This window comes from Miscanthus floridulus, chromosome 7 (genome assembly GCF_019320115.1).
Source record: "Miscanthus floridulus cultivar M001 chromosome 7, ASM1932011v1, whole genome shotgun sequence".
NCBI classification, from domain to species: Eukaryota; Viridiplantae; Streptophyta; class Magnoliopsida; order Poales; family Poaceae; genus Miscanthus; species Miscanthus floridulus.
In genome coordinates, this window is record NC_089586.1 from 5,081,283 (window position 1) to 5,101,632 (window position 20,350).

At 42.9% G+C, this 20,350-nt stretch overlaps 1 pseudogene; it reads right to left on the minus strand.

Moving 5' to 3' along the window:
- The window catches only part of LOC136464966 (DNA-directed RNA polymerase III subunit 2-like), a 48,529-nt pseudogene that overhangs the window by 18,956 nt on the left and 9,223 nt on the right, over positions 1-20,350 (minus strand).

Below are 20,350 nucleotides of genomic sequence, written 5' to 3' on the forward strand. Positions count from 1 at the left end.
TCATCTTTAGGCTTGATGTCTCTAACTAGAATGTTCTTCATAGCCTTCCTCAATGGTTCATCACCTACATCATTAAGATTCTCATGTGCTCCATGGGAGCCGTTAGATTCATCAAATTCCACATCATATGTTTCTTCAACCAAGCCGGTGGCATGATCAAATACTCTATATGCTTTGGACTTTGATGAGTAACCAACAAGGAAACCAATATCACAACGTCTTTGAAACTTCCCTAGGTGTTGCCGCTTCTTGTAGATGTAGCATTTGCAACCAAACACCCAGAAGAATGAGACGTCCGGCTTCTTCCCATTGAGCAACTCATAAGGTGTCTTGATAAGAAACTTTTGAAGGAATAGGCGGTTAGATGCATAACATGCGGTGTTGATAGCTTCCGCCATAGAGCTTTGGGTGTGTTGTACTCATCAAGCATTATTCTTGCTAGAGTGATGAGTGTCCGGTTCTTTCTCTTAACTACACTATTTTGTTGAGGAGTATATGTTGCGGAGACCTCATACTTGATTCCAACTTCATCACAATAGGCTTCAATGTTTGTGCTATCAAACTCTTTACCACTATCACTTCTAATCTTCTTGAGCTTCACTTCAAACTCATTTTGTGCTCTCTTGGCAAACTTCTTGAAGCATGATGCAACTTCGGTCTTGTCATGAAGGAAGAACACCCATGTATATCTTGAGTAGTCATCAACAATCACAAGACAATAAAGATTTCCTCCCAAACTCTTGTAAGTTGTTGGTTCAAATAAGTCCATGTGAAGGAGCTCTAGCACTCTTGTGGTTGACATGAAAGCTTTTGTAGGATGAGTGTTTGCAACTTGTTTGCCAGCTTGACATGCACTACAAAGCTTGTCCTTCTTAAATTTCACATCCTTCAACCCTCTCACTAATTCATTCTTCATAAGCTTCTTGAGTGAGCTCATCCCAATATGAGTAAGTCTTCTATGCCATAGCCACCCAAGTGATGTTTTGGTGAATAGGCATGTCTTCAAGTTAGCATCTTCGGAGGTAAAATCCACTAGATATAGGTTGTTGTATCTAAATCCCTTGAATATCACTTGATCATCATCCTTCTTAGATACAACAACTTCTTTCTCGGTAAACAAGCATTGGAAGCTAAGATCACACAATTATCCAACGGATAGCAAGTTGAAACTCAAGGAAGAAACATATAGCACATTTGAAATTCAATGATCATTTGATATTGCCACTTTGCCCAATCCTTGACTTTGCCCTTTGAATTATCTCCAAATGTAATTCTTTCTTGGCCATCTACTTCTTCATCTAGTGAGGTAAACATACAAGAATCACCAGTCATATGTTGTGTGCAACCACTATCAATTACCTAATGACTTCCACCGGTCTTGTAGTTCACCTACACACAAGAGATCAAGCTTGTTTAGGGACCCATACTTGTTGAGGGCCCTTGACTTTCTCTACTAGTGACTTTGCAACCCAAATTTTCTTAGGCCTATTCTTATTGGGAGGTCCTAAGAACATGACTTTCATTTTACCACTAGAATCCTTTCTAAGCATATAATGAACATTGAAAGCAAAAGGTCTAGCATGCTTGGGCAAGGGTTGTGGTGGTGGAGTTTGACACTCATGGGCAAAGTGACCTTCTTGTCCACACTCAAAACACCTCTTTAGCTTTGGCTTTGACTTGTGTTGTTGTTGTTGAGCTTGAGCCTTCTTCTCTTGATTTGCCAAATATCCAATTCCACTTCTATCCATCTTCATGATGGTATTCATGAGTAGCTCACTTTGAAGATGTTGTCCTCTTGTAAACTTGCTCAACCCGGTCTTGAGATGCTCTTTTTCTAGCTTGAGCTTCTTGTTCTCTTCTTTGAGCTCATCATGATTCTTATCCTTCTCGAGTCTCTTGTTTTCTTCTTTAAGCTTCTCATTTTCAAGAGCTAAATCACTATCATGGTCAAGGTTCTCTATCATGATGGTGTTGGTGGTTGATAGCTTCTTAAGATCTTTCTTTAGTTTCTCATTCTCATTCTTGATTTTGACATACTCATTATAGTCATCGGACTCAACCACTTGCTTGCCTTTGATACTAGAACCTTGCTCAATGCTCTCAATAATCAAATCATCACATGATGTAGCTATATCAATCTTAACAAGATCGTTAGTAGCATCATGTGGCTCATTGGATAAAAACTCATGAGAGATAACAAGATTATCATGATTAACCTTGAGGTTGGTATACTCTTCTTTTAGCATGTTGTAGCTAGTGATGAGCTCATTGTGTCTCCCCTCAAGTTTATCATGTTTATCTTTAAGCTCTTTCTTAGAAGATTTGAGGTCCTTGAGTTTGGATGACATAGCATTATTTGCTTCTCTAAGCTCAACACTAGCCTTTTTCGCTATGTCACATTTAGCTAAAAGAGAATCATTCTTAAGTTCTAGCTTTTCATTCTTAGCTCTTGACTTTCTAATGATCTTAGTGTATTTATTTAGCAATTTAACAAGATCATCATATGAAGGTGATTCAAATTCATCATCATCACTATCACTATCATCATTGCAAGCATTTTCATCACCACTACTTTCATCATTATTTGATACCTTTCATTCACCCTTGGCCATAAGGCATAGGTGTGTAGAGGATGATGGCGGTGGTGTTGGTGAAGATGATGAAGAGTCAATCACAATAGCAGCCACCTTCTCATTCTCACTATCATCATCGGATGAGCAACTTGATGAATCAATATCTGTGAGCCAATCACCGATGATGTATGCCTTGCCATTCTTCTTCTTCTTGTGGAAGTCCTTTTTCTTGCCATACTTCTTCTTGTATGGCTTGTTTTTCTTCTTCTCATCTTCATCTTCATTACTTGAATCATCTTTCTTGCCCTTGTACTTCTTCTTGTACTTGTCTTTCTTGGGCTTGGGGCATTTATGAGCTAGATGACTAAGTTCTCCACAATTGTAGCAATCCATCTTCGAGATTGGCTTCCTTCTATTGCTAGTGAAGAACTTCTCTTTCTTGCCATCAAACTTGATGCCGTTCTTGTTTAGCTTCTTAAGCATCTTGGCGGTTCTTCTCACCATGAGAGCAAGACTTGCATTATCAATTTCATCATCACTTGAGCTCTCATACTCAAGTCTTGCTTTGCCTTCTCTTGGCTAGCCTTGAATGCCAAGTCTTTGTCTTTCTTCTTGATAGAGGATGAGCCATCTTGTGGTGTGATGTGCATGTACATCTCATGAGCATTGATCTTTTCAAAGATTTGAGTTGGTGTAGTAGTGGAAAGATTACCTTGATGAAGCATGGTCACAATATGCCCATATTTGTCAATGGGGAGGACACTCAAGATTTTTCTTACAACATCGGATGATTGCATTTGAGTGAGTCTAAGCCCATTGACTTCCTCTACAAGAACATTTAAGTGTGAGTACATTTCATTAACACTTTCTTTCGGAAGCATCTCAAATGAATTAAGCTTTTTCATAACAAGATGATATCGTTCCTCATGCTCGCTCTTAGTTCCCTCATAGAGTGCACAAATATCCGACCATAGTGTATGGGTGTCTTTGTGGTTCCTCACCCGGTTAAACACATCTTTGCAAAGGGCTTTAAAGATTATGTTTCTAGCCTTTGCATTCCATTTTTCATAATTCACTTCATCGCCTTGAAGGTGCGTGGGATCCCTAGGTTTTGGGAAACCTTGAGAGGCGGCTTTAAGAATTCCAACATCTAGAGCTTCTAAATACGTCTCCATGCAGATTTTCCAATAAGGAAAATCATCTCCCTCAAAGATAGGAGGAGGTTCATCCCCGTGAGACATCTTTCTCTAGGCGGTTAAGCCTAAATACATGAGCGTGAGGCTCTGATACCAATTGAAAGGATTAAGATGTCCAAAAGAGAGGGGGTGAATTGGGCTAATTCTAAAACTCTTTGCAATATATAAACCCTACACTTAGTCCACTTCACCTATTGTGCCTAGAAAGTGATTCTATTGATCTACCGCACAAAAGTTTAGCATCCTAAGTTCCAATCCTACTCTAGCATGGCAATTCTAAGAATGTAAAGACAAGAATTGAATTGCTCAAATGTAAATTCTTAAAGTAAAGAGAGGAGAAGGAACACGGTGATGTTTTGCCGAGGTATCGGAGAGTCGTCACTCCCCACTAGTCCTCGTTGGAGCACCCGCGCAAGGGTGTAGCTCCCCCTTAATCCGCGCAAGGATCAAGTGCTCTCTATGGGTTGATTCTTCGACACTCCATCGCGGTGAATCACCCATAACCGCTCACAACTTCAGTTGGGTCATCCACAACCTCCGCCGGATGATCACCAAACTCTCAATCACCACCAAGCCGTTTAGGTGATGGCGATCACCAAGAGTAACAAGCAAGAACTCTCACTTGACCACAACAAGCCTATTGAGAAGGGTGAATGCACACTTGCTACTCTCTTTTCACTAATGAGGCCTTAATCTTGGATTCTCAAATCTCAATCACCTCACTAGGCTCTTACTCTCCTTTGCGCTCTCAAGGGTGTTTTTAGCTATTGAAATGGGCAAGAGTACTCCCTTGAATAAATAGAGGAAGTATTTATACCCCCTCATTCAAAACAAACCGTTATGTGCCTGAGTCAGCATTCTATGGGGTGACTGGACGCTCCGGTCAAGGTGACCGGATGCTCCGGTCAGTTCTCCCCACCACTGAGCCTTTAAGTTGTGATCGGACTCTGACCTGCGTCCGGCCAGCACTAACCGGACGCGTCCGGTCATGAAAACTGCTCTCTAGAACCTTATTGATGTTGATCGGACTCTAGCACCCAGCGTCCGGTCACTTTGCTGCTCAGCATTCGGTCAGTAGCTAGAACTTGACCAACGTTTGGTCAGCACTGACCGGACGCATCCGATCAGGATTCTCCCTCTCTAGAACCTTACTAGAGTTGACCGAACTCTGGCACCTAGCGTCCGGTCACATTTCTTTCAGCGTCCGGTCGCAACCAGACGACTTCACTTGATCAAATGAACTGACCGGACTCTACTGCCAGCGTCCGGTCACATCGGAACCGGCGTCCAGTCAACATTTGACCCTCCATTCACTTCCAACCCGAAATCATATGTGAATGAAGTTTTCTCAAATTGAGCTTAGGGCTACTTAGGAGCTACCTAGTGCTAGATTTGACAAGTGTGCACTACACCTAACCCACTAGACTCATCTAGGTCAAGCTACTAGTCCATATCCCCCTTAATAGTATGGCTAAAGGAAAAACAAAGTCCTAAACTACTCTAAGTGTCTCTTCAACACCAAACGCACTTAGAACTAGTCCATCCTTAACCTTGTCGTCCATCATTTGAAAACTAAAACGATTTCCATCGTAGAGGCATGACAACCATGATTGCCCAATCAATTGTCATTGTCATGACCTAACTTAATTGCCTCTGCAAAATACACGTTAGTCATAGTAATCTCGTATTGTCATTAATCACTGAAACCCAACTAGGAGCCTAGATGCTTTCACATATGCTTTCATTGTCACTGTCATGAATCCAAAAGGGAGTAACCACCAACACAAGCTGACTTACTCCAACTCACAGTAAGTGGCACTATACCAATAAAGCTTCTTGCAACTGCGTACCTCAAGGGACTAAACTATTCTTTGCATCAAATTATTATCATCAATTATTAAAATTAAGCTTACAATAGCAGTTCATTCCATGGTGTATAAGTTAGCAGTAAAAGGTTCAACTAAGAAAAAAATATTAAATCAATTACCACTGGAATTGATGCTACAGAGGGATGGAGATATTGATGCGGATGTTAGCCATAGAATCAAAGTAGGGTGGATCAAGTGGCGATAAGCTTCTGGCATTCTCTGTGACAAGAGGGTACCACAAAAGCTAAAATACAAGTTCTATAGAATGGCGATTAGACCGGCTATGTTGTATGGAGCAGAATGTTGGCCTATAAAGATTCGACATGTTCAACAACTGAGTGTTGCAGAAATGAGTATGTTGCGATGAATTTGCGGTCGCGCAAGAATGGACCGAGTTCAGAACGATAATATACGTGATCGCCTAGAGGTAGCACCAATTGAAGAAAATCTTGTCCAACATCGGTTGAGGTGGTTTGGCCATGTCCAAAGGAGACCTCCAGAGGCACCAGTGCATTGTGGAGTCCTAAGCCAAGCTAATAATATGAGGAGAGATAAAGGAAGACCGAAATTGACATGGGGGGAGGCAATAAAAAGATATTTGAAAGCTTGGAATATACCTAGAGATCTATGTTTGAATAGGAGTACTTAAAAAGCAGCTATTGAAGTGCCTGAACCGTGACTTGGAGCTCTTGGTGGGTTTCAACACTAGCCTACCCGGGACTGAAAGGCTATGGTGTTGGTGTTGTTATTGTTGTAGTAGTAGTAATTACCACCGGAAAGATGAGCATACAGTTGTCAATAAACCTTTTAATTTATTATTATTAGCTATAAGGGACACAATCATCACTGAATCGTGCTAAGAATCATTATAAGTAGTAGTAATCAAGAGAAGAAATTATACCTGTTTTTCATTTACAAAAATGCTTACAAACTCTCCGATTTTGCCTGATCGACGCAACAATCTCATAGCATAAGCAAATTTCTGAAAGCAGCATGGATAGCTTGATGAAAATCATGAAAACGACAGATACGTTTAAAACCAATGTAAGTTCTATAATGAATAAGACCTGAGGCTGCCTGTGTTTTCCCAGTATTGGTCCATTGAACATCACCAAAAATGAACCTGGTGCATGTATTTCTTCTCCTGACAGAAGCGATAAATCTTCCACGCCTAGACTTAGACACTACAGTAAAAATGAATATAAAATAACAGATAAATATTTCACATAAATTAACAGGCACAAAAATATTCGTCAAAAGGTAAAATTACTAAACCAGGAAAAGAAATTAACCAGATTCATCAGTGGGCCTTCCTCCTGATCTGTTGTGACGTGAGTCAATAGAGCTAATTTTTTTGTCAACCCGCAAGCTCCTCCTTCAGGAGTATCACATGGGCAAAGCATACCCCACTGTTACCAATAAATTTGACAACGTTTTCAAAAAATGACAAATTGCTAAGCAGTATATCAGCAATTTTTATGCTCTTAGTCTTCAAACAAATGTTTCTATATGATGTAGAAACACTGCTACCATTTCTACCTCACCTGACTAGCAGCCTGTTCGGCAGGCTGTAAACGATCGTAGATTATTTACTGCTGGCTGGTTTGGTGTGAGAGAAAAATATTGTTCCAGCTTATAATCCACGATCATATACGAGTAAGCGAACAGACTTAGGTTGCAAAGCACGTGGCCCACTTGTTTTCTGGGTCTTCTCAAACTGTGGTGTTATCCGTGTCATGTAGCCTAATGATGCCATGTATGATAGCCTAGAAAGAACCTGCATAAAAGCAGAAGGGAAGAAAAACTCCAAGAAAAGATAATAGTATAAAAGGGGACCAAAAATTAGGTATCATAGTTACCAGTTGGTACCTGTGATACACCTTTCCTATGCATCCTAAACCGTTTAATATCCCAATTGCCTGTGGAAATAGCCCTCTCCAAACCAGAGGTTATGCCTTCATGCTTTATCAACTGCAAAAGGGGGAGAAATTTAAATAGCTAAGGTACCATGTCTAAGCATCGCCAAGTGATTAATGATTATAACTAAAGATGTTACATCATATTGAGATACGTGCTTGGGAGGTACAAGATACCATCCCTCCAAAATATACAAACCCTTGATCTTATAATGGGCAATTTGTAGGATTTTTTTCTCTCGAACACGCAGGAGATCTGCGTATATTAAGAAGAAGAATGAGTCTAGGCGATTCAAACAATCCCTTAGAAGGGCATCACCAGTACAGCAGAAAAAAAACACACAAAACACAAAAACTAAGTAATCCCAAGGACCGAAAAAACAGTCATGGCCATAAGCTACAGAGCCCTTTGGCTCTCGCCATACACCACAACTTGGCATCATCTCTAATATCCTGCATGATGGAACTAATGTTGGGCTGAGATCCCTCAATTTATACGAATATGAATTTTGTAGATGTGGGTAACTTCGTATCTATTAACTGTTCCTTGAGTTAATTGTCCTCCTATTGTTTCGCCATCTTAGATAAGATTTGCTGCCAATGTTGCTCTCCATCTGACTGACTGCTCCAGTGGTGCCCCTCAAAACATCGCCTAACAATTGCCTTACAATGCTTCCCTTCTTCGAGAAGCCTACTCCCAACTCCCACCGCAGTTTTCCCAGGCCGACTCCCTGTCCCTACTAGTCCCCACCCCCCATCGCGTGTTGCATATTAGGGCTACAACGGTGCTCAGTGTAGAGAAAACCGAGTGTTCGAAGTATCATCCACACATAATTTTACATTTAGTATGTGTCTTCTATTCTCTGACCATTATATTTGAACAAGCCAGCAGCTATTGTAACTCCCAAGCACAGTAACATCTCTCCACAATATTATGTGCAGAACAAGATGAATAAATGTGTATCCAAAATTTAGGCACCCTCAGTAACTCCCCTACCAGGTTCCCATATGCTACAAACTGAATGAAGAATGCATTTCAACAACAGTCAAAATTGTTGTGTTTAAACTGTAAGCAATAGGGCCAGGGCCCATACACGCATAAGGTGTATATATGATACATACTCCTTATGTCCCTTTTTAAGTGTCGCTATGGTATTCGTGTTGGTCAAACTTTCTTTAAGTTTGAATAGGTTTGTACAAAATATTAGCAACATTTGTATCTCCAAATAAGTTTATTATGAAAATAGATTCAACGATCAATCTAGTGATACTAATTATGTACTATAAATATTAATATTATATATATATATATATATATATATATATATATATATATATATATATATATATATATATATATATATATATATATATATATATTTGGTCAAAGTTGAGTACGTTTAACTTCTCGGAAAGTGAGAACAACAGTTGAAAAGGGACGGAGGGAGTACATGACTAACATAAACGATCATGAAGACTCTTCAAGTTATCAGAATTAGAAATGAGTAATAAGTGATGAAAATGAATAAGCGCTCTTCTCCTTGTTGTGAACTAGAGGTGTTAAAAATCACCAAAGATACTTCTGTTCTTATGCAAGTCTGCTCATCTAGGTAACATAAGTGAAGAACACAGAAAATGTGTGATGCAATAGCAACATCAGCTATTCAGTTGAGCCTTCAATTTTCATTACAAACGGATCAAATGAAGATCAACAAATATAAATCTCATTTTCATTACCTGGCTAAAATCCGATGGGCTAGAACGAGTCTTGTCACTATTTTTGTTCATCGGCTCTACAGCTTGGGAATTCATTGTTTTAAACAAATCCTTCAAAAAAGAAAAACAATTAGAGATATAAAACATAACATTTAGAAACCATATAAGAGAAAAAATACCTCAAAAAGCAGGGATATTAGTTGACCCGACAGCCCCAGCCTCTTATTCCCTACATAATCCTGAAATATGTTCAGTAAAATATGTCAGCAGGGCGGTGAACATGTGGTCCAGATCAATTTGCAAGTAGAAACGAGGAACAATTTCTTCCCTTTAAGAAGGGTTCAAGAAGAGAAGTTTCATATAAATAGTGACCAATTACTTAACTTCAATGTATTTCTATTTGATGAAGCCATCTAATCGCTTGGACTATATAGATCATAAATTAGACCCCATTATACCGCAAATTTAAGAATATCTTGTTCTTGTGTAGCTCATTCTAGTATTGACAAGGAATTCTAATTGACTACCACCGAATGGAACATACAAATATTTAATAGCAAATTATCTAAAACCTCAAAGGTTAAAAGGAAAGGGATTGTTTGGATAAACTGGCACAGAAACAACACCGAGGCAAAACTGAATGCACACGTTATCCTACTTGCCACACAGGCTCATCATGATCAGAGCCGTGCAATCTGACAGATCCAATTATACTCTGGACAGCTTGACAGAAACTATGTGCAATCAACTGTACTTCAGCATGGATGGTTTGGTTCTCCAAAGAAAAATAGGCATGTAAGTTTCCCAGATAATCAGTATGTCATCCTTGCCGCAGGTTGTGGATAATTGAGGCAGAATGCATAGCTATAGTTCACCTCGAAAACCTAAATTATGCTCCGTTTGTTTTCAACAATATTTACCCAACCCACCATAAATACACACATACAACAAGCAAAATATGAGTAAAATTAATGAGAAATGGGCCACACATTTCCTATAAATGGTATGTTAAGTGATCATATGCTAGTAGAAGTTATAATTCAGAGTGTCTTATATTCCATTTAGGCTGCATTTGGTTTGCCAAATTGGATCAGATTAATTTGTGGCTTCATGCCAATACATGTATAGATGGAAATGGAACTACAAAGGGCTGTTCGCTTGAACTTATTAGCCAACTTATCAGCTAGAATCTACAGTGTTTTTCTCTCACAACAAATCAGCCGAATAGGCCCACAGGATTAAATTAAGTCCAAATGTTGTTTGGTTGAACATTTTCAGAAACCCAAAAAGAAATGGTTGTAACACTCATCGGGAACGGAGGCTAGTGGTCTATGGCCAGGACATGAACCTCAACCCTGTCCGCATGCAGGAGTTGGACTTGTCCATGTCGAAGCTGCTGCTCACGTTGCCACCATCGGAATCTGCATTCTGCAACAGTCACAGGACATCCAGTCGCAAGGAGTTCAGCAACAGTCCGAGGGGTTGGGTTGTATAGCCTTTCTCTGCAGCCTACAGTCCCATCCTTTGATGATTGGTGAATTCCAGGGTGGAAGGGGATGTCAGGCAGGGCCTCAATTCATTGATCATCTTAGAGGTGTGATCTTAACAAGGACAATCTTGCACGACGAAGCTGGAATGGTGATACGAAATGTTACTTCTGTCACCATCCAGAAACTATTCAACACCTTTTTTTCCAATGTTATTATGCTAAGTTCTTGTGGCGTGTTGTACACTTGATGTTTGGGTTATCACCCCCCTCAGTATACATGATTTATTTGTTAATTGGTCTAAGGCGGGTGGTAACATACATAATTCTTTGTTATTAACTGCAGCGTCAGCTTTATGTTGGACAATCTGGTTAACAAGAAACGAAGTAGTTTTTGACAAATACATACCAAAAACTTTTTTGCAGGTGCTATTCAGGGGAACCCATTGGCTACGGCAATGGGCAAGGCTGCAGTGGCGTAATGATCTATGAGATCAGCTGGTTCTTATTGGGCAGCATCTGGAGACATCAGCATTGCACTTCTTTAATTCCAATGGATGGTTATCGACTAGGTTTATTGGTCTTCATTAGTTAGAACTTTACTTCCCGCTTTGTTGTCCTAGTGTCTATTTGTAAGCTTGTGATCCTTGTGGGTTGTGTGTTGGTCGCTGTACCGAACTTTGTAATAATTGGACTGATTCTACCCTGAGGTAGATGAAGCCGGATATAAACTATCCTTTATCTAAAAAAAGGTGCTTGGTCTATTTTGGAAACTCCACAACCGGTGTGTTTTTTATGGAGTCACACTGAGTCTTTCCTTGATCATGGTCCATGTTAGAGATGAGCTGAAACTTTAGCTTTGGCTGGGGCACATGGTATTTCCTACCTCGCTGCTCTAGCACCTGCGGAAGGCTAGGTCAGGGTTGTTGGGGCTGGTCTTGGTCAATATTTTGCAGTTTAGGTTTTTCTCCTTCTTGGATCCCTAGTGGGGATTGGTCTTGGCTCGTGTTGAGTGTTGTTTGTAAGGGTACTATATCCATTTTCCCTCTTCTTAATACAATGATACGCAGCTCTCCTGCATGTTCAAGAAAAAAAGTTCAGCAAGCACATCCATCTGAGAAGATGTGGTATCCTTTCGAGTTCCCCACTGCTTCTGCAACTCGTGCCGTTCACAAGGAGCTCGGCAAGCTCATCATCCCAAGAAGGTGCACCGACCTGACAAGTTCCTCATGGCTGCAAAAGCCCACGCCATCTCCTATGAGTATTCAAATCCTAGGGCTGACGATGATATGCGCAGAACAAATTCGAGATCGAGACTGGTGACGATGACAGGGGTGTGCAGATCTGAGTGTTGGAGAGTAAAAGGCAACCTGTAGTGGCTGCAGCAGAGCTCTGCCATTAACCTCACCAGAGTTGATAGGGGTGTCAGGTTCCGAAATTGGAAGTGCTAAGATCTACAAATTCAGGCTGAATAGGGATGCAAATTCAAATTCCATGTGCATCCAAACAGCAGAATTCAGCTTCAGCGATTCCAATTCCTCAGTCATGGGCTCAGTTCAGTAAACCAAATGAAACCTTAGGTACTTACACCAAAAAGGCATAATTTAAAATTGATAATGGCTAATTATGGACAAACCTTATCTGTGCAACTAATAGCAAGGTACAATTGTGCACAGCAAATCAACATAACAAGTACAAGTCAATGTGTTTGGCTGAACAACTACAATTCATGATTAAAAATGTGGGAGTGTATAATGCCAAACATGTCATGGCAAACAAATTGTATCCCATAACTATTGTAAAGGAAAATTGAGGGTAGGAAGGGTTAGACCGGATGCCTAAGAAAATCTTAGCAAGCCATGTATGCACTAGCCAAAATTGAAGCTCCACAAAGGTGACATGATAACATCCATTTCAATAAAAATATGATGGTACTATTAATGTTATGTTAATTATGTTGCAACCCACACTGATTTAGCAGAAGGCACACTGGGAGTCTGCCCGTCTGGGTTAAGCCCGGGTTCCACATGCCTTCAAGCAAAGGCATGGACTTTGGTCCTTCCCAAAAAAAATACGCAAGCGCTGAATTTGAATGGATTTTCATTTCTTAAGCAGCACTGATAATGGCAAAGAAGATGACGACTTTTGGCATATGGATATGTTTTTTGAGTCATTCACTAGAGTAATGCATAGGCCAGATTTTAACTTGCCTTGTCATCAAAGGTGTCAGCATTCAAGATCGCGTCCATCATGCGCCTCAACATTACACCAGTGTATATACATTTTTGTCGGAAGTTGCCATTCTCAACCTATAGGGGAGATTGACATGAAAACGAGAACAGTGAACTGCAAGCAAAAGTTATATAAAAACGTTTATCTCACCGGCACATGTGCAATAAACACATCACGCAGGATTGATCTTGCACGGCCTTCCTGAAAGTGACAAAGAGGCACATCAGAGGCCAGATGATTGAGTGCTCAAGAATGTGGACTATGTTGCTTTGAACGCATGTTTTGGAACATGTGCCAGCTATAGTTACTTAATGTGTAGTGAGAAAATAAGTTCATAGCTTGTCATGGATTTACTCTTTCAGTTCTATTACCTTCTGGTTTCCTGCACCAGGATAAGTAACCTGCCAAAAAAACACTCAGGATCAGGAATAGAAAGGATGCCACTCTTAAAAGATACATGCAAATCAAACAGAAAATTTATGGTTGGATTACATCATGTGAATGAAAGGAAAGAGGCATGACTAACATATCTCTAAAAGATAGCAGATGCCATAAACACTACTTCTGCAGACAGAATACATAACTCAGGGATCTACTCTTACAAAGCTTAGAATGCACATTGTGCAACTTTTAGCGCACTGTGATCCACTCGGCACAATTAAAAAACAAAAAACAGATTGAGCAATGATAATTTATGTTTTTTTTTTGGGTGGGGGGCCGGGGGGGTGGGGGGGGGGAGGGTCACCTTCTCGTCCATGTACTGCTGGGCTTGCTGTTGTGTATAGATTCTCTCTGAAGCACATTCCTGAGAAAGAATATAGATTCTCTCTGAAGCACATTCCCGAGAAAGAAGAAAATGCTAATACCCTAACAAGAAAAAAGGGTGCAACAGAAATATCTAAAACAAATCACAAATCCAATTATCCACTTGTGCACTTGAGAGGCTATCCATTTTATCAAGAAAAAAATACCTGAATAGATGGGAATAGGATGTCACCATATCTTGGATCTCTTCCAACCATTTGTACAATCTCTTGATCGCTTTCCATTCCCATAGCTTTCATGACCACCATTATTGGAATCTGTAGATTTTAAAGCTCAGAAACAAAGTCATAAAGTGTCCATTTCTTCCATGCCATAACATAGGACCCAAGGACCTTTCGAGCGTTCAATAAGGTGTCAAATGTGAAATTAAGGAAGGAGAAGGAAATTTAGATCATGGTGCTCTTATCAAACAAGAAAACAACCCACTTAAATTTTGAAAGATTGCCTCCTTACATTAAGAACTTAAGTAAGTTGGGCAAAAGAAAATTCACATGAGAGTAACAGGTTACTCCTGTGATCACTTGGCACTTGGCAGCGACACATGGATGTTACTTTATAACTCACACACGTTATCGGAGATGTCGTTGGCATCTTTAACGACTTAAATTTCTCTCAGTAGGTATACACATGAAATTCTAATTAGAGCTAACATAGTTAGATGTTACAAAACTAAAAAAAAAACTGTGGGGATCTCCACCACAGTCTTTTGCGTAAAGAAAAAACTCAAAAGTAAGGCTCTCAGCACATTGTTAAGTAGATAGGTTTTGCTAGTTTCATCTTTGATGGATGTTTAGGATCAACTCTTCAGAAAGGCAAGGAAGAGAACGAATCTAGCACACAGCAGGCAAGCCGCAGGATGCATTACATATCAATCTCCAGGGAATGTTCCAACTAACTAACCAATTTAGTTAAATAATAAAGGAAACTATCCTATACTACCAAATATAGGCAACGTGATAACAGATTCTGACAGCGTAAAGCAAGTAGGCAAACAAATAAGACTCCAGGCTCTTTAACGAAGAGCTTTTACCTCTCAAAAACTTTCTTATGTAGCTTTCTCTTTCGGTCCTTAAGAAACAATGAAATCTTCTCTCTATTTCTCTTGTTTATCTAGAATGAAGGGAGAGTGGGAGACACGAAACATCCTAAATCTACTAATGAACCACGTACACCATCAATCACGCCCAGTACCACGAAATAATTTATTGCATTCAATTTTGGTGTCTTCCTTATCCCAAGCTAATAAAATAGTAGGGTCCCATATGTAATGAAATGGAAGGATTACTTAACAAGCTAACAGGATTTGCAATGCATACCGGTTTCGTGAACTGATTCAGCTGTAGGTAGACTTTCTCCTTATCCATAGTAATCAGTAATCACGGTCTTGCTTTTAATTTCATGTGTGCTGCTGGTAACAGATGCAATTACCCTAATTGACAGAAAATACAGGTGACCGCATAAGATGTTGAATAGTAACCCACTTCACAGAAGGTACTAAAACCTCTAGTGCTATAGGACCAAATAGCTAGCAATGAACTGCCATGAGCAAGAGCACATGAAAAGAATTTATTTCAGCAATGAGTGACCAACGGAACTCAAAGGCTATGGTATTTATATTAACCATGATGGTTGGAATTAGAGTTTCCTAACTTCTAGCCTGAATTCAGACTACAGTTAAGAGTTGTAAGGCCGCTCAGAAAGATGCTGAAACATTGCATGCCAGTAAATTTAGGACAAAGTTATGTAACTTATGATAATTGTCAAACTGAAACACTCATTTGCTAGAGAAGAATACAAAAATTAAAATAGTTGAGGAAGTTAATAAGTCAATATTTAATATTAAGTATGACCTTTGTCGACAGAATATCGTCGGCAGTCCTCCGAGGGATATCCCACGAAGGTAGATTGATCGGCAGAGAAGCGTGTGATCAAGAACAAGAAGACAACATAGACACACGAGTTAGACAGGTTCAGGCCGTCAATATGACGTAATACCCTACTCCTGTGGTCTGTTGGTTTGTATTAGCTATCGTATGATATTGCGTGAGTTTGGAGGGGGTCCCTGCCCGCCTTATATAGTCCGGAGAGCAGGGTTACAAGTCGGTTAGATCTGAGAGATAACCAGAAGTAATAACAGATTATAGGAATCTTGGGATCATACGTATCCTAATAGATCTCGTAGTATCTTCAGGATATCTTCCCGGTGTCTTGCGGGAGGCGCCGAGCAGAGTCGTGCCCCGCAAGGCTTCGTCTTGTGGGCTGGGCCGCCCCTGGGGGCGTAGCCCATGTGGTCTGCCGTGGGTATCCGGGGTCGTACCCCCCACAGCTAGTCCCCGAGCGCCTTATACCCGTTGTGCAACGCTATCTTGAGCTTTTTCGAGCAGGTGCAAACAAAGCTGAGCAATCAAACTCATGGTCCGACCACCGTGATGAGTTGCCGAGCAGTTGTGAGCAGTTGCCGAGTAGCGTGAACTGTCGCCAAGCAGCGTGAACCGTAGCCGAGCAGTATAACCCAAGTACGGCTTGCCATAAGGGTGTAAGGAGCTCAAGTTCAGAATCAAAATTTTTCTTCGCAGTGGACCAAGTGTGCCCACTTAGAGTCCGACCACGAGAAAAGGAGGTAGTCTTCTTCAGCTTCAAGAGGCGCGGAGTCTTCCGGATTTAAACAAACACATTCACCGCAAGGTGAAGTGTGTCCACTTAGTCCCCGAGCCTGACAGTAGATGACGTAGTCATGTGGTGCCAGGGTCCAAAGTAGAAGAATGGAAAAAGACCAGTCCGAGCAGGCAGCCAGTCCCCGGGCGTAGCTCCGAAGTGAGAAAAAGCGCATTCACCGCAAGGTGAAGTGTGCCCACTTAGTCCCCGAGCCTGACCGTAGGTGATGCGTTCACGTGGTGCCAGGGTCAGAAACAACGGTTAATTGAAGAAAAATCCCCAATGTAGTGAGGAACCGAGACGTAATACTGACGCAGTCCCCGAGCCACTTTAGAAAATCTTGGAGAAAACAAACCATGGAGAAAATACCAGAGTAATGGTTGTATAGTAGTAGTTACTGAGCCGTAACGATTGGCGGAGAAGTCGGCGAAAATTCGGCGGGCCGTAACAAATTGCGGAGATGAATCGGTGATACGGGTCGCGGTTGCGCGAAAGCCCAGGTAACGGACCATCTTGCTGTTGCAGAGAATTCAGAGAGGCGTAAATCATGGGAACAGTTTCCCAAAAACCCTCGAATGCGAAAGGGTGGGAAAAATGCTTTATAACTGCGCCGCCGCATCCCGCGTTCCCACCTTTGCCACTTCATCTTCCTCCTCAGCCCTCTCATTTCTAGATCCGCATCCACACTTGCTTCCGCCGCCAAAACCTAATCAGATCTAAGAGATGGCACCGAAGAAGGGAGCTGCGAAACCAAAGAAGACGAGCCCCAAGAAGGCGAGCGTCGAAGCCCGGTGTGATGAAGAGTGGGTGCCGTCGCGAACGGGAGAGGCGGAGCTCAATAGATTGGTGGAAGCGAGCATTCTGCCTGACCACGTCACCGTCGGATGGCGGCCAGCCCTCGGTGAGCCCATCCCCAAGCCTCATACCGACGAAGTGGTGGTATTTGAGGATTATTTCTGGCGCGGGTTGGGATTTCCTGTCCATCCATTCCTGAGGGATCTGTTGGAGCTCTGGGTGGTTGTTCTGTGCAATCTCCACCCAAATACCATTTTGCACATCTCGGTCTTCATCCATTTCTATGAGGCATATCTTGGAATCCTTCCCCACTTCAACCTCTTCCGTTACCTGTTCTGGCTGAAGAAGAGAGGCGACGGTGGTTCCAAGGTGGTCGGTAAAGTGTACCTTCAGCTGCGCGATGGAATGGTGGGTGAGTACCTTACTATGCCGCTAAACACGTCGCTGAAGGGGTGGAACTCTAGGTGGTTCTACATGAAGCAGAGCCACCCAACCATCCGCTGCGACACCGACCACATCCTGGAGAGCCAGAAGAGCTGGTTAGAGTTGCCAAGCAGTGCTGATATGGAGTAAGTGAGGGAGCTCCTTGGCTTAATAAAAGGCGTGAAGACCAACGGTGGATTGGTGGCGGCGAGCTTTATAGTGCGCCGCGTTCAACCCTATAAGGAGAGGGCGCACCCAGCCTTCGAGTTCAAGGGGGAGACCAATGGTACCTGGGAGAGGCCGGAGATGCTATCGAGGGATGTTGTGGAAGAGCGGGCTATAGAGCTATTCGCTCCGTTTGCCTCCTTTAGCATGTCAGGGTATATGAAACCCTTTAACTGCAAGAATCTGCCTCCTCAGGTAATTATCTCAGTTATGTATTCCTGATGCTTTTTATCTTTTGTTGTTGCCGAGCAGTGGACTAATTTACTTATGCGAAGATCCACTTGCAGGAAAGAGCGGTGTACTTCTCGGGCGTGCCGAGGAGCGATTGGCCGAAGGGAGTAGACACCCAGCCACTGCCACTGCCTAAGAAGGAAACCATCAGCATCTTGTTAGAGAGTCCAGCCCTGATGTCAGAGAAAATCTAGGGGAAGAGGGCAGCGGTAGATGAGTCGGCCCAAAAGAAGAGAAAGACGGCGAGTACCGCTCCCCTCAAGCCAGGCGGCATCTGGCTTGGTGGCGACCAGACCACTCAGACGTGAAGGACCATGGTGTTTGAGTGGTCAGATGACGACGACATTTCGGTGGCTCCTCCAATGAGCACGAAGGCACCTCCACACAGCACGCGCGGAGGAACAGTTGATGGGAGGGGAGGAAGTTCCCCAACAATGGGCGACGGAAGTCCCCGAGCAGCAAGCAAGGGGAGCCCCAGAGCGACAGGCGAAGGAAGTCCTCGAGCAGCAGGCAAGGGGAGCCCTAGAGCGGCGGGCGGAGGAAAGGCCAATGGCAGAGACCGCAGGACCTCCACCCCAAGACGCAGGCATCGACCCCAAGGCCGTGGCTGGGGGCTCTGGTAGGCACCGCCGGTTCAAGAAATTGTACCAGCAGACCAAACCATAAGTATCCTTGTCTTGGGGTTACTTTGTCGTCGTTTGTTATCTTTTTTGGCGACTGGCGAGCTGAACTGATGTAGTGCAAGGCGTGCGGGGATCCGACCCCGCCTGTCTAGACTGTCGAGCAACCGAAGGCTGGTCCTAGAATAGAAGAGGTGGTGGTAGACCCCATTCTGGAGTCCCCGTGTGCTCGGTGGTCTGCGGAGGAGTCAGCTGCTGCTACTGGTGAACTTGGTGGTGGCAAACAATTGGCATCGACGGCGGATGAGTCGGCGATGGTGCCCGAGGCAACGGCGGAAGCCGCCAAGTCTTCATCGGTGAATGCAGGAGATGTCGATGTTGCACTTGAGTCTGGGGCAGCGAGGCTAGTCATGCCCGAGGAGCAGATGGCATCCCCCGAGGCATCACAAAGCATGGTCGGACCCGTTGTCCAGCCACAGAACCCCCCGGTGGTGCCTCTAGCTGCGGCGGAGGAGGACAAGGTAGAAGAGATTGAACGTGAGGAGTCTCGACCCCAGGCCATCTGAATCCTCCGCTAACATAGCGATGAGTTGGTGGTTGTCGAGGAGGAGGACACCACTAGGGAGATGAGGAGACTGAAGTCCACCCTTGCAGGAGTGATGAAGCAAATGGAGGTCAATACTACAACTGGGATCCTCATCTTTGACGTTGGAGATCATAGTTCGTCATAACCATTGTGCGCTTGCAGGGGATAACTCAGACTGCCGAGCAGCACCACCAGCTGATCAAAAAGATGGAGCCTCTCGCTGAGGAGAATGAAAAACTTAAGGAGGCGTTGAACCTTATGGAGAAAACATCCAGAGGGCCCAGCATGAGCGAGACCTTGCTGAGTCCAACGCGCCGGACCTAGAGTACCAGAAGGGTGTCCTATCCGAGCAGCTGGCGTCTACGTCTGAACAGCTGCATGGCAAGTCCTAGCAGCTGGCAAGTGCTTCCACACAACTAGAGCAGAAGTTCGAGCAGCTCAGAAGCGTATCCGAGTAGAAAGTAGGTATGGTAGATCAATGAATGTGCTTTGTATTGCTGAATAGTTATATCTTTGGTGATAATTGTGTGTGCTCACAGAGCAAGATGCAAAGCTCAGCCAGCTACGCCAAGCCGTCGAACAACTCCGAGAGGAGAAGACATAGGAGATAGGGTGAGCAGACAAACTGGTCGAGGAGCTAAATGGTGAGTACTTCCTGGTCGGAGTTACTGTTGAAGTAGTTTCCTTGCTTGATAGAACCTTGTAATGCTTGCAGACTACCGTCGGAGGGTCAAGGCATAGTTTGATGTGCTGGTGTAGGAGGCTAGGACCCAACGGGAGAAGTTCGACACCGTAGTCGCTGGAGTTAAACCGATGCTCAACTGTGTCGACCTGGAGGTGGCACCACAACCTAACGGTAGGCCACCGCGTTCAGACACTATCATCCAGAGGTGCAAGGTGGCATGGGAGAGCTTCAAGAGTGTCAACCACGACGCCGTTGTTACCGCCATTACGCATGCCCTTGCGGTGGTTTGGTCCCATTATCAATCTGTTGACCTTTAGG